This window comes from Arachis ipaensis, chromosome B02 (genome assembly GCF_000816755.2).
Source record: "Arachis ipaensis cultivar K30076 chromosome B02, Araip1.1, whole genome shotgun sequence".
Taxonomy (NCBI): Eukaryota; Viridiplantae; Streptophyta; class Magnoliopsida; order Fabales; family Fabaceae; genus Arachis; species Arachis ipaensis.
This window is the reverse complement of record NC_029786.2, coordinates 63,285,158-63,288,671: the sequence shown is the minus strand read 5'-3', so window position 1 is coordinate 63,288,671 and position 3,514 is coordinate 63,285,158.

Below are 3,514 nucleotides of genomic sequence, written 5' to 3'. Positions count from 1 at the left end.
AAAAGTAAATAATAAGTTTTTTAGTTATTATTTTCATATGAAAGAGTTTAATTTTTTACTAATAATTGATTTTAACATCATTATCTAAAATTTGAAAGAATTTAACGTATATACTTTTATATTTGATTACGTATTAAGTCTGTTACACAAATAGAAATAATTAATTTTTATGCTTGTTATTTAAAAATAATATTTTTATATATATATAAAAATATTATTTTTAAATAACAAGTATAAAAATTAATTATTTCTATTTGTGTAACAGACTTAACACCTAATTAAATATAAAAGTATACACGTTAAATTGTTTCAAATTTTAGATAACGAATATTAAAATTAATTGCTAATAAAAAATTATACATTTTCATATAAAAATAATAACTAAAAATTTTATTATTTGATTTTTTATCTATAGATACCTTGGTCTTTTTAGTCAAAAACTTTTGTCAACTTATGACTTTTTTTTTGTAAAAGTAGTTCGATTTTATAAATTTTTTGTGCCATGCATAATCTATACTGTCAGAACAAAATGGACTATAATTTTAAAAAATGTATATTCTCATAATTTTATTACAAATAAAAATACTAGTTAATAATATATATTCGGTTAAATCTGACGATGAATTTAATAAATAAAAAATTTAAAATAAATTTAGATATATTCTACGTAAAATTCTACGATAATGTTCACCAATATTTAAAAAGAATTAAAATTTATATAATCAACTACATCATAGTTTAACGTTTCTATGAACTAAACATAATCGAAAGTCCAATTTAAAGCAATCTGAAAATCGATTGTATTTTCATTAAAATAGCAACTAAAATACGAATAATGCCAACAAGCTATAACTCAAATAGTATAATCTCTCTGTATTCACTTAAACGATTGTGAGTTCGAGTCTCTCTATATTTGGTATAAAAAAAAAAACTCAAATATGAATAATACAAATAAAAGTGTTAGCTTATTCTAAATTATACACATAATAATGTTGGTTATTCTAAAGCAGATAGATAAAACTAACAATGTTAATTATTTAAAATAAACGGTCTTAGGGATGATAATATATACTCTATTTGCGAGTATCCAATCCTATCCAATCCGATCGGGTAAGGTTGCCAACTCGATCACAACGGGTAAGATAAAGTATGGGTAGAATTCTCGTGTGATTCGGATTGGGTGCGGGTTACGTCTTAACCCTATCCGACCAACCAGCACCCTATATATGTATATGCTATATACTTATATAAAAATATATTTTAAAAAGATGTTGAACCAAAGACCTCTCACTAGATGTAAAAGATCCTTAATTATTAAGAGAAAATCATTAATTGATAATTTAATATGTTTATTTTTACATAAAAATTAATTATATTTTAAATTATCATCAAGTTATATAATAATGTTGCATCTTTTCGATAACCAGCGGGTAGGATAGGGTACCCGTAACATCCCGATTTTCGTGTTAGACTCACGTATGCGAGTTTTATTTTTTGATCGCGTAACGTCTATGATAAATTTTTCTGCGATCTTTAAATAAAATGAATAATAATGTAATATTAATATTATGTTATTATTTAATTTATTTGACGAATGACGGTCACTTGATATTGGGTTCGGAAGATTTAAAAAGTTCGGCTTTGCTAACGTTATTTACATTAGTAATTTACCAAATTTTTATTCTAATTAAATACCACAAACTGAGATAATTATTTGAGTTTTTACCATGTCCAATTACCTTAATTACCTTCCAAGATATTTTAAAAATTTAACTTCGCTGACTTAGCAGCTCAAAATCGTGACACGCAGCGCTTAATGCGCCACATGTCGCGACGCATGCCTTCCCCCTTTAATTAAGTGACATTAGTCACTAATTATACCTTATATATGGCACAAAAATCTTCTCTCTCCTCTAGTTTCAGCCGAAGCCATGCATGGAAAAAGGGGAGGTTTTGTTAATTTTCTGACTTTCCGAGCTCGATTTCTTGAGATCCGTGACCGCCACAAAAATTTTGATCCGATAGAAGTGACAGTATCTTCATCCTCTACGTGGTGACGTGTGTGTTTGTTCCATGGAATTGCAAAGTGGAGCTGCCCCTGCCAGGAACCAGTTCGGCCGAACTAAGAAAGGGGAGGAACCACCGATTTTTTGACATTTTCGCTCCGTTTGATCGATCAGAAACTTTCTTCGGTATCTTGTGTGTGTTCTGCACTTCACAGAGGTAGGGTTTGACTCTTTAATCGGTTGAAGTTATGAATTAATTGATATATGTGGTTGGATTATTGTTTGTTAATGTATGTTGCTTAAATCTGTGATTGTTGGCTGTTGAAATTTTAGCTGGATTAATTTCACAGAGGTATGGGCGCTATAACCCAAGAGTGTGACCCGTCACTTTAATCGTGAGAGCGGTAGGGGCGCTATAGCCCAAGAGACAATGTCCGTAAGGATGTAATGTTGGGTGCGGGTCAAAAACCGACAGAAGACCTCATTACCTGCAATAGGGCTAGACATGCATCATACTTATTTTCGCATATTTCTTGTGTATTTTGAATTCGTTCTTGTGGTTGTATGTTATTTGCTGTTTGCTCTTGATTGTTGTTTGTCCTATGTTCCTTTGTTGTAGTCTGATTGATCTAGGACACGTGGCCGATTTATGAAAAGCAACGTAACTTATTTCACTCCGACCCTACTAAGAACTCCCCAGTTCTTAGTCCCTATCTTCCTACCCCTTATAGATGGAGATGGATGTCTTTTTCTATGAGCTCGAGCAACCTTATGTGTACGAGGATCCTGTCCTTCACAGCTTCTATGTGGTGACCGCGGAGCCTCAAGTCTATAAGTACGTAGTTAGAGACCATCCTTTTCAGCACTTGCTAGCTTCACCCCCTCTTTGATCCTAATGCACCGTGTGCTTTTCTGCTGTCATGGTTTCATCTTGATTCTGTCCACTATTCTTTTGACTTCATGCATGGAGGTCCAATTCCAGCACAGCAGGATGGTCAGACAGTGCCTGAGCTTAGCTCTGTCATCGATTACTATATTTCTGAGTCTCCTCCAATGGATTTGGACCTATTGATAAAGTCTCTTTCTACTCACTCCTCTGATCCTTTCACTATAGAGCCTATCGGGACTTCAGCTGCAACTTCTGGTCAGCCTTCAGCAGTTGAACATATTTCTCCTAGTGGTACAGCTTTCGCAGGCGACAACATTGATGGTAGTCCCCAGAGTACATCAGAGGTGATCATTATTTCTGATGACGAGAACATCGAGGAGATAGAGGTTGTAGATCTGACTTTTGGGGACAATGAGAATCCTGAGATGGATATAGAGATAGTGAACTTGACTTTTGACAGTGACTAGGTAGCGACATCAACATCTTATTTTGGCATCTCTCTGGCTTAGTGTTCTTTTTAGAGTCTCACTTTTGTTTATTGAGAGACAAGGTTAAAAGACTAGGCTAGTCTAGGCGTTAGATTAAGGACTTCCTATATGGACCAGACTCCTAAAATATT